Source organism: Lupinus angustifolius, chromosome LG20 (assembly GCF_001865875.1).
Source record: "Lupinus angustifolius cultivar Tanjil chromosome LG20, LupAngTanjil_v1.0, whole genome shotgun sequence".
NCBI lineage: Eukaryota > Viridiplantae > Streptophyta > Magnoliopsida > Fabales > Fabaceae > Lupinus > Lupinus angustifolius.
In genome coordinates, this window is record NC_032028.1 from 18272137 (window position 1) to 18284625 (window position 12489).

Consider the following 12489-nt stretch of genomic DNA (forward strand, 5'->3'; position numbering starts at 1 on the left):
GATCATATGCTCATGATTGAACGAGTAGTAGACATCCTCCAATCTCTATTTGATCACTAATTATTCCTGCACGACATAGTCCTCGATAAAACAAGCCAATACAGTTGAGCCCCAACTGTATTGGAATGTCTTCGTTAAGTCCTCAAGCAAGAGGAGATACATAAGGTGGACTCGGTTACCTGATGTATCTGGCATGAGAAATCCCTCGATCATTCTCAGAATAAATGCTCTAGTGTGTTGTTCAATAACAACTTCATTAGCATTCTCAGGAAGATCACGAAATGTTATCTCAAGCCAAGTAAGTTTTACTCTCTGCCCCATTAATTCATTAACTACTGGAACAACACCCAACAACCGGATGGAAAGTGCTTCCCAATCCGTACTTGTCACCTCGGTAACAACTTCTCCTTCTATCGGAATGCCAAGTTGGTAAGCCACATCCTCAAGAGTGACGATGGCCTCTCCACATGGAAAGTGAAAAGTATGTTTTTTCGGCCTACATCTCTTGATCAAGGCTAATAGTAGATGATTGTTGATTTCTACTGCTCCAAGTGTTAACAAGTTACCAAAAGCAGTGTTGCGGATAACTTGCAAAACTGGTTCAGAAGGTAGTGATTGTCAGAAACAAGATCTAAGTCGAAAAGCACATTCAATACCATTCCAGACATTGTTTGATATATGATCATTTTGCATTGTAAGTAGTGAAGTGTCAATTGGCTCTGGATTAAGATACTCCATTAGAAATTTTGTATATGTGAAGATAGCGGGAGCAAAGTGTGAAGTAGGTGGAAAGAAGTTTGAAGAATGTGTGAAGATTGGATGTGAGTTAGTGAATCATATATTGCCAATATTTATAGTGATTATTCAAGTGTAACCACATTGGCAATTCAATTCAATTTCATTGACTGAAATTTGAATTCCAGTGACTGAAATTTGCATTTCAATTGCCATCCAAAATCGTGGAAATAAATCGTGGAAATAATAAATATTGTAAACAAATCGGCTATACCAATGCCGATTTTTGTGTATAAAATAAATAATACAAAATCGGCTATATCAATGCCGATTTTTGTGTATAAAATAAATACAAAATTGGCTATATCAATGCCGATTTATGTGTATAAAATAAATAATACAAAATCGGCTATATCAATGCAATTTTATGTGTATAAAATAAATACAAAATCGGCTATACGAATACCGATTTTTGTGTATAAAAAATATTGTAAAGAAATCGGCTATAACAATGCCGTTTTTTGAGTGTGTATAATATTTAAAGAAATTGGCTAAGGTATTGCCGATTTATGTTTATGTGACAATTTACCCAGAAATTCATTTTGCACTTTAGACACTGTTTATTATTCAATGTTTATTATTACACGTAATGACAAGGGAATTCACTTTGAATAACCTCTCCATCTCTCATGCAATTCACTTTTACCAGGGAATCTCTCCATTTGCTATTTCTATTGTATTGTCATTCACTCACATTGTCATTCACTTTCTTGCATTGCATTGTATAGTCATTCACTATCTAGCATTGCATTGTTTTGTCATTCATTATCTTGCATTGCCTTTGTCTTATTATAAACTAGTCATTCTTTATCAGATGCAATTCACTTTTACCATGGAATCTCTCCATTGCATTGTATTGTCATTCTTCATCACGTGAACAAACCCATCAATTCTCATTGCATTTGTCTTATTATAAACTACTCATTCTTCATCTATTCTTCATTGCATCACGTGAACAAACCCATCTATTCTCTTGTTCAATTAATTTTACTAATAACTCGCATATGGTTATAAAATAAAATTAAAGATTAGAAAATGTAAAGAATTACATAATAAAAATAAAGATTACAAAATAAATTAGTCATTATGGAAAGATTGTATAGAACTATCACCAAGTTCTCTAGATCTTAGTAGACATGTCTTCCTATTATGCCCCTCAGTTCTACATCATCCACATTTTTTAATTTGTTCAATAGGAACTTCATCCATCTCATTATGAATGCGTGTAGTTTTAGGTCTTCCACTTTTGTTCCTTCGCATTACAAGATTGGGAATGAATATTGGACCAGAATAAGGGGCCAATATTCTTCATTACCAATCGGATGAAAGTGACATCCATACAATCTAAAGCCAGTGAAGCGCATGTTGTGATCACATGAGAGCATGGCAATCTTAATGATTGAAATTCCTCACAATCACACCAACTATCGGCTAGTTTAACAGTGTAAACCCTCACTTGACGACCACCAGATCTAGATACAACTTCAACTTCCGAGACTTCGATCTCCCGTGAAAAATTACGAACTACTTCACATGTGGATTGTCGCTGATTTTCTTTAATCACTTTTATCAACTCTTCGCAATATATATACCCTGCTCTAATCATGTTAGTAGCTTCATCCCGATGTTAAATGAACCATTCATTTAGCCTATAGTAGGTTGCTCTCACAAGGGTTGTGATAGGAAGAGCCCTATATCCTTTCAGAACATCATTAATGCATTCTGCAAGATTCGTGGTCATGTGGCCAAAACGTCTACCTTCGTCATATGCTTGACTCCACTTTTGTTTTGGAATCTGGTCCAACCATGCACCAGCCCAGGATGTTTTTGCCGCAATAAATTCAACATCCGCTCAAACTGTGGTCGCATCAACTTATACCCTAAAAAATAAATACAAGAAAATATATCAATCCAGAACATCAAAAAAATATATAAATTACAAATATAACTAATACATACTCATTTGTACGACTTTATCTTTTAGATCAGAATCTCGGAATTCCTTATTGAAGTTACTAGCAAGATGACGAATACAATAAACTGACTGTTCACTAGACCATCCTGTGAACTCGCTCCAGAGTGCAGCTAACAAACCTGTTCCCCTATCTGATATGATACAAAGGTTTGGTTGAGGGGTAACATAAGTCTTAAGATTGTAAAAAAAGCACTCCTAAGCTTCTTTCATATCTCCTTCAACAATGGCAAAGGCAACTGGAAATATTCGTCTGTTTCTATCTTGTGAATTCGCTATAAGCAATGTTCCAGTATATTTCTCAGTTAAAAATGTTCGACCCACTTGTATAATTGGTTTGCAATATGCAAACCCATCAATGCATGGTTTGAAAGCCCAAAACACTCTATCCAAAATGAATCGAATAGAGTCTTCCATACCATCTCTAATATGGTGACGTGCTTGATATTTCATAATTGTACCGGGAGAGAAATATTGTACAACATTCATCCAACGTGGTAACTCATTGTATGATCCCTCCCAATCACCAAATTTTTGGTCAATGCCATTTGTTTTGCAGTCCAAGCCTTTATATATGTCACTGTATAACCAAAACGACTAACAACCTCCTTAACTAGTGCCTTAATTGGTATACTCGGATTCGTTGATACCAAATTAACAACAAGGTCTGAAATAAATGATGAATTTAATTTTCTATGATCTTGGGAAACCAACATAGATACGCAACTGTGTGTTCCATTAATTTTCTTAATCTCCCATAACTCACACTTAATGTTAAAATAAGCGCGAATTCACCACTCACATCCAGCACAAAACTGTGTACATTTCCCAACATATCTATCTAGTCTAGACTCATCAACAACATAATCAAATGAATTTTGAATATGAAATTCTCTAATAGCATGTATTGTGGCTTCTTTAGATTCAAATTGCATCCCAACAAATAAATCATTGTTATTATTATTCATTAAACCACTTGTATGACCAAAATCACGACCAGCTTCAGAATTTGTGTTACGAAAAAAATGATGATGGAGAACTATATGTCATCCTAGAAGATGAACCAACATCGACCTCCTCCTCATCACTACATATTTCAATGTCTTCTTCATCACTAAAATCGCTAACAATATCTCTTAGAATAGTCATCTACAATAAACAAAATAATAATATTAGAAAATTTAACAACTAAATGTACTACAGTTCATAAAATATAATAGTTATACTAACCTCTAAGCAAGTATCAATCTATACGAGAAGAAAAGCTCTGAGACAAGTATAAAAGACTATTGGGAAAAAGTTTTAAGAGAAATGTATTTAGGAGAAGAAGCTTGAGAACATTTAAGTTTTTAGGAGAAGAAGATGGAAGTGTTGGATGATTATATAGGGCTAGAATAAAAATATCGGAAATAAAAATTCCTATCTCGTTAAAAACTCCTACCCCATTCACGACTTAGGTGAATATTTAAAAAAAAGAAAACTCCTTTTTGAGTGACGATTTTTAAAAAAAATATTTAACAAATATATAAAACTCCATCTGTATTAACGATTTACACATATATAAAAAAAAACCTAGCACTCCTATGGCATTGACGAGTTATAAATAATTAGGGCAAAGTATATATTAAACAAATATGTAAAACTCCATCCACATTAACGATTTCCAAAGGAAATCTTAAAAAAAAAGCTTCACCCTTGTTGCCGAGTTATGTGGGTCAAAGAGAAAAAAATAAAGGAAATTGTGCATGTGGTTGCCGATTTACACAAAAATACACTACTTTTGTAATAAGTACAAAACTTACACTATTATGGTAAATTTCTGATCAAAGTACACTACATAAGTAAATTTGCCATTAAGTATGTTCACTTATTCTGAAGAGTTCGACCCGCGTGTTCCAAGCATAGTTCACATCGATTATCAACACCACTTATCATGTCAGGCTTCACTCATGTTCAAGGAGAAAGGAGTGAGTTTAGGGTTTTAATCAACACATTCCGCAAACATGGTCACAGACCAAAACAGGTCGAAGAGAGAATCCATATGCTCATCAATTCTACTATTTCTACACTCTAGCACGTCGATTTCACATGATTAAATAGAATTCGAGTACAAGTTGAGATCGAGTACATGCTATTTCTTGAAGATCTTAAAATCGGGTGATCCCACATATAAGTAGAAAATTTTAATTACCATATTCAAGCTACATTGATTATATTCCCTCTATCCTTTTCCGAAATCAGGTTTCTTTGTCCTAAAATATAAATCACTTTATAATATTATAGTAGCGTTCCATAATATATATCAGGTATAACCCTTTATAATCTCACTCTATATTTATTAATCCATGCCTATTCCAATAAACTTTCAACTTCTTCCTAAATGAATGGAAAATTAATTTTGAAATACTATATATTTTTGAAAATATTGAAAGTAATAACTATTTTTAATTATTATTTTAATTTGTGTGAACTAATTATACATATCTTATATATGGGTTTGAATAGATTCCAATATATTAAACCCAATTCAATGAAGATTGGGAAGATGCATATCAAGATATCCTAGGACTATTAATATCTACTTATGTAGAATAAAAAAATAATTGACCACAAAATGTTGAACTATGTAGATAGGAGTATCACTTGTTCTCCTATTTTATTTATCTCTTAATTAATAAAGATTTCATTGCTCACGAAAAAACCACATATGTAAAACAAAAGTTTTCATTTGTAATTTCACCATTTTTATCATAAATCAGCAGCAATTTTAGCTTCACAAGTTTGTTGGGCCATCAGGGAGAGTCCAAAACATTGGGGGTAGGCCGGAAATTACGTTTTGACCCATAAGTTCCACTACAATCCAAACCAATCTACACTTAAAGAATCCTTATTTGACAAAAACCATAAATACTATCTCTGGCATTTGCATGCATACCAACTCCATAAAACTTAAATCAACACTGCATAATGGATGCCAACTAAATTTTGATTTAGTAGTATAAAGTTTTATTAGATCTTCAAACAAACTCAAAAATAAAAAATTTGATACATGTGAACAACACTCACATACTCATATTAATTTTTTTATCTATACAATAAGGAGACACCCTTAGTTATTATATAAAAAAACCATACACCATGCAACCATTGTCTCGGAATTTGTTTAGTAATAAAGAAATGGAAAGGAATGGAAGAAACCATGTCCCACCCTCAAAATTTGGGCTGAGCCAATGGATTGGAATATTTTTCATTTCATCTACTATTTAACTAGCAAACATACCCTTACATTGTATATCGATTCTAATTTTTCCAAAATTCACATTATTCATATTACTGTTCTTCATTATTTACATAATCACTTCTCCGCACCTGTTTTAAAATTTAAATTTGATGTAATTTAGGCTTTGTTTGAGAGTGAGGTTTTAGAGGAGAAGGGAAGTGAAGAGATGGCTTTAGAAAGTCTTCCCCTTATTTGAGAGTTGGATGAAGGAGAGTGGAAGATTTTGGAGGATTTCTTAAACCCTCCAAAGTCCTCCATGTGTTTATTTTTAAAGTCCCAAATTTAGGGGGTTTTGGAGATAAAAATGTTAAAATAGCTAAATATTTTTAGTAATATTATATAATTATACGATATTGTTCATTTTTTACTGTTAATTACATTTTTTAAGGAAAAATAAAAAATATTCTTATATTATCATTAGTTTACACTCCTCATCTAAATTTTATATTCTCAAACAAGGAAAAAAATTTCATTCCTTACTCCCCTTCCTAACCATTCGATCTCTCTCCTTCCATTTCCCTCATAACTCTCAACCAAAGTGTTAAATTTATTTATCTGGTTTGGCCTAACATCTCACATTGTTCTAATTAAACTTTTCACGGGCTGGTATTAATAATAAGAAATTTTTAATTAATAACATTTTTCATAATATAAAATTCATTTATATTAATGTTGTATTATTTTCAATAGTAAAGTTATACAAATAATATTTAAATTTATACTTCTCATATCAATATATCAAGTTGACTTAGTTTTGAGATTATTATCACGTTAACTTTAGATCTAAATATTCGGATGAGTTAAACTCATCTATGAATACCTCATAAACAACATAGAGCCAAAATTACAATTAAATATATGTAAACAAAGCTGAATTCCTGTGAGCAATATTTGTTAAGAAAAACAGTCATGCTCGTGAAAGAAATTAATTCTTTACCCAAAAAGTAAGAGAATATCATTGGTACTTTGGTAGTATAAAAAAACAAAGCTGAACTCCGTGAGCTCCTTGAGTTGCAAGATTTACAATCAAGTGGAAAAATGCAACTAAAATGCATCAATTTCTTGGTAATACGTCAGGATTCATGAATTTCTGAAGAGTTTACAACGACCACTAAGTGCCTCACTCATATATCATTTTCCAACTGCAGAGAAAATCAACCATAACCATATATGTTTGGATTATATTGTCACACAATTAGATATTGGTAGAAATGTTAAGTCACTTTCTTTTGTTGTAGGCCTAGCAACATTTGCAGGGACTTGAAGAAAACCTTCATGCAACTTGCAGCGTGAAGTCAGATTTTAATTTGTTAGCTACCTATGTAGCCCAGTTTCTGTTAAAAGTGTTGCTCCATTACTGACAATATGTGAAGTAGGGTTCAATGGCTATTCAACCACCCAATAATTTTGGCCTATTCACAAGTACATTTCTTTATCTACTATAGGCCAGTTATTAATTAATTTAGAATCAATTATATGTTTTTTAATTAAGGGTGCTTCCCATTTTATGGGTAACGAATTAATTATTTTAGAATATATGAATTGTCACTTACAACAAGTATCGATCATATGAATCAAATATTTAAATTTAATTTTTTTATTTTTATTTTCAATCTCGTAAAACGATACATGATCATCATAATTCATATAATTTAAATTATTGTAGTTTTAGTTTATGTCGTTAATTAGAGTATGTTAATTGTTGATGTGTTAAAAACCTAATTCAAAATTCAATTAGATTTTATAGAAACTTAATTTAAAATATTAACACATTACCAAGACCAAAATTAAAATAAACAACTTTACAAGCATGTCAACTATTTTTTTTAAAGGACTAAAACAAAACAAAAAACTCATACTTCATAAATCATTAGGCTTAGCCTATCATAATTACTTAAATCATTATTTGTCATGTGTGTCAAAATATTCTTAAAGGAAGCAATTATATGATCAAATGTATTCCCCATGTAAAATGATGATTTGATGCTTACTACAGACCAAGTCTACCTTCAAATTACTCTCCATGTTAAGGAGTTCTTAGATAATTAAACATGATGTGAAATATGTACAAGAGCAAATAAACACTGCCCCTTGTATAAGTATGAACTGTGAAGTACTCTTGAGGCATTTGTATATACTCTCAATAACCGACACATGCACGTTGCAAAAAATCTAAACCTTTGACTTATGATGCGTTTGGGTGCACTGTCAAATCAAGCACTTGGTCAATAATTTCTACATTTTTAATCAACTAAATTGAGCTCATTATCCTAACTTTTGGCAAGATTATTGAGTAGGATCACAACCACGAATCTAGAGTACGTATCTTAGATTGCAAGTTGTTAGTTATCTTGCCTAAAGCTATTGATTAACGCATGTTCCTAAACAAACGGTTGCATTCTCTGTATTAAGGTCCACTCTCATCTCTCCTTTAATGATCATACGCCTAGATCACTTATAAGAATATCATGACACATACATAGATTATGGTGACAAAAATACTCATTCATTCATGGATATCCATAAAAACATTTATAATGAGTATCCATAATGATAATTTATAGATGGGAACGAGTACTACGGTACCCACCTTGTACGCACTTACATAATTTTTTTAATTATATATATACATATAATTTAAGATTATATATTTTGTTTTATTATTGTTTTATAATAAATTTTAGTGATTAGACTATAATCATAAATTTATCATATATTATAATTTATGTAATAATTATTTTTATATATTAATTATTACAAATATATAAATATATACTTAAAATTAAAAAATTCATTGATTATCTACGGATAGCCACTACCAGCAAATAGTACAAGCATAAGCACAAATAAGCACTACTCATGTCCGCCCAACCCTATTACTATTCATAACTTAGATTATATATCTTGCTATATCTATTCAAAAGAGCATTGTTCCCTAAGAAATTGTCTTGCCAAAATATGGTATTTGTACAATCACTAACTTTCCTTACTACACCATTTCAACACTAATTCGTTGTGTTCATACCTTTAACGATAAGTTTCCCTGTCTCTGTACCACAAGGAACTTTTCGTTGAAAGCATTAAAGCCCCTTCCTTTGAAAAATCAGTGAAGATATACTCGTACTTAGACCTCCACACTTGTTGAGGTTTCTCTTATAAAAGAGGTAATGAAATAAAAATTGAGTAAGAATTCTAGCACTGTTCTACTCATGTTAGTTTTTTTTAACCTTCATATTAGTTTAGAAGTGTTGGTTATTTTATTAGAACCCATTAACTATTTCAACTCTAAGATATTGATTGAGAAACATGTTTGCCTTGTAATATTAGGTTATATATTCAAATCTTGAATCCAATCTTTTTATTTGTGATGAAAAAACTACATATATTTATCAATTTTAAATCTCACTAGATTGACTATCTTATATATTGGACCGTCCATTCATAAGCCTAAGGAGTTATATCAATATAACTAAGGTAAAGTTTTGTTAACCGACAAATTGGTATATAAATAACCAAACAGTGTCACAAATAAGTATAAAAATGAGTTGTCGAATCTACAAGGACTTGATAAGATCTACCCTTTCAACAAATAATCACTATTCTGAGTTGGTTTTCAAAGAGGTTGTTCGATTGTTTTGTACTAACTAGGTTTAAATTAACTATGGGATAAAATTATTAGAATTTAAATATGTGATTGAACTTTCACTACGCCAGAGTTGTCGTTCAACAATGCTTATTTTAGATGTATAACAGCGCTTTCATGTGCTTTCTGTTTGACCGCAGTAGTATACAAAGAAACAACATTATACAAATTACAAACAATCAAAATTATACAAAGACTACTTGCATCTATTTTTTCATTTTCTTTGATTTTTTTGTCTTTTAGGGTCATCCATGTCTGGAGGAACATATTGATTTACCCAAAGCCCTTCATTGTGATCATTTCTTGTAAATAAATCATCATCCGTAGTTGGTCCGCTCTCACACGACTAATATGTCCCAAAAAAGGATCATCTTCATCAATATCTTCATATTCTTGGTCATCAATATTATTGACGATTATTTTGTTAGTTAAAAGAACAATGGACTATTTCATATCAGCTAGATCACTAACATAGAATACTTGTTGAGCAAATGACTTGTCTTTATATACTGGCTTATTAAGATCCACTTGTATGAACCCTAACTCATCAACTCATAAGCCATTGTTGTTATCAACCCACATACAATAAAAAACCGGCATACTAAACATTGTATAATCCAATTCCCATATGCGTTCAATCACTCAAAGTATGACATGTTCGCATATATTGGGTTTCTATCTTATGCACTTGACATGTGTAAAGTTCGAGCAACAAGAGTCACACCACTATTTTGCATTTTACTTTGATCATCTTGTTTTTTGTATAACATGTGAACTCATTAATCAGGTAACCAGTGTAGGATAAGACATGAATGAAAGTGCAAAGTGTCAAGAATTGCACTAGCAATGTTTTGTCTATGTTTTGATGAAGACAAGGAATTAATTAAAGCTTGAATATGGCTCAACAATCAACATGCCTAGAACTCATTGGTCATATCTAGGCTGGGTTATATTAATAGAGTTATATTTCTAACTAGTCTGGGATGGGTGCTTTAGTTAGTGAGTTTGGGTTAGGTAAATCTAGATGCAAGTTTCACAAGCCATTAATATCGTCATATCATATTCATGAGGCATATCATCTAGTTTATTATATATTCATGCATTAATCATACATGTTATACGTGCATATTAGGCATAATAAAATTGCTAAAACATGTATAGGAGTCAAACATAACATATAAGTAGTTTATCATTTAATCATGTATTAAAATACATTAATTAATCTATTAACCCCAATGCTTAAACGATTAACATGTATGTTATGCTATAACTGTTTTCTGTTTTAACTGCGTAACTGAAAATAACGGTTTGAATAATCAAATATGTTTAGTATAAGTTCTGGAAAATTGCAGAAACGTGTAGTATTGCATATTATTGTTTAGGAACTATTAGAGATCATGTTGTTAAGAGAGATGCATGTGTGAGAAAGAGAGATTAACATGCTTAGTTGATATTTTTCATAGTGTATTGCATGTTGTTTTCATGTACTTAATCTCACCAATTCTTTCTTACATATTCATGCATTCTTATTAGAGGTTTTAAGAGAAATATTTTGTGTTTACTATTTTGTATTAACTCACATATGCATGATGGCTTGTGTTACTTGAGTGGGGTTAATCATTGAGTTTTCATTATTGTAAAATCTGAGTATTAAGTACTCATTTATAACTCAAAGCGTTGTAATTCAAGGATAAGAAAAGTCCTAGCTGCAGTTAAGTAAGATGTTCTTCACGAAGACTTTGAGGTCTTGGGATAAAGGGTGATACCTTGGCTGGGGCCGAATCGCGGTAAGAAATGTTTTCTTGGGAGGCGATTTTGGGAAAGGTCAAACCAAGGGTGACAAAGTTCTTTGGGTTCCAAGAAAGGAGCGTTCGAGTCTTGTAATTGAATTTGTGTATGTAACGATACAAGGTTTTCAATTTAGTGAAGAGAAATATCCCAAGATCAGAAGGGGAGGCCTCGATGTAGTTTGCAAGTGGACCCATAAACGAACGAGGATAAAAATCCATTTGTGAAAGTTGTTCTCTCTTAATCTCTTTCATAATTCTCACTGTTTTAATTCGTATTTGAAGCTGATATTTTGCATACTAATACTTTGTTATATCCTTGTCAATATTGCATAAAAATATATGTTGTATCTCTGCTTATCTGTTGGTAAATAACTATGCAAGAAGCTGATCTGGTAATTCTGTTTTTGTTACAAGTTAATCGATTAAGCCCACTAGTTAATCGATTATATGGGCATTTTTTAGAAAGTGTGTAAACACCAAAATACGGAACTTGAGCTCCGCCACACCTATTCAACCCCCCTTATAGGTGTATTCTGCCACTGATACCTAACAAGTGGTATCAGAGCTAGTACGGCGTGCTAGCTCAACCGTATCCGCGTGATCCTAAGGGAACTAAAATGGGTTCCACCAACCCCTTTGGCGGTGATGGCGCATATATTAACCACCTTCCCATATTCAGTGGCGATGGCTATGCCTATTGGAAGGTTCGCATGGGAATCTATATCGAGGCAATTGACACGGACATTTGCGATTCCATTGTCAATGGTCCATACATTCCACTTCATATAGTGGATGGCGAGTCTAAAAAAAAGCCTAAAGGCTTATGGATGGATATTGAGAAAAGAAAGGACCAACATGACCTTAAGGCCAAGAACATTATTACTTCGGCCTTATCTTTTGCAAGTTACCCACGAAGGCACGAGTGAAGTTAAGCGCGCTAGACTAAATGCGCTTACGCATGAGTACGAGTTATTTCGCATGCTTCCTAATGAATCTATATGTAATATGC